The 257-nt window shown below is 71.2% G+C and overlaps 1 protein-coding gene across 1 annotated transcript in view; it reads left to right on the forward strand.

The window, feature by feature from the left end:
* Positions 1-257, forward strand: part of PLCH2 (phospholipase C eta 2) — a 44,821-nt gene that overhangs the window by 4,826 nt on the left and 39,738 nt on the right. The window lies entirely within an intron of this gene.

Below are 257 nucleotides of genomic sequence, written 5' to 3' on the forward strand. Positions count from 1 at the left end.
ACTTGGGGGCCAGCACGCAGACCGAGGCTGGCTGGACTCTGGGGGTGTGGGCCTGGGAGCTGCTTCCTGTAGGGGAACCTGGTCTTGGGGTTCCCTCGGCCAGGCCCAGGCGCCTGGGGCTGATGCACTGACCCAAATGCCTCCGGGCCGACCGGGGCTGGGGCGGGCCCTGCAATGGCCTGCAGACGCAGGCAGCACCCGCGTGCGGGAAGCTGCTGTGCGTTTCGGGGGCCAGAGGCTGGCTGGCCGCATGGAGG

The sequence above is a fragment of the Myotis davidii genome, unplaced genomic scaffold, assembly GCF_000327345.1.
Source record: "Myotis davidii unplaced genomic scaffold, ASM32734v1 scaffold586, whole genome shotgun sequence".
In the NCBI taxonomy this organism is placed as follows: domain Eukaryota; kingdom Metazoa; phylum Chordata; class Mammalia; order Chiroptera; family Vespertilionidae; genus Myotis; species Myotis davidii.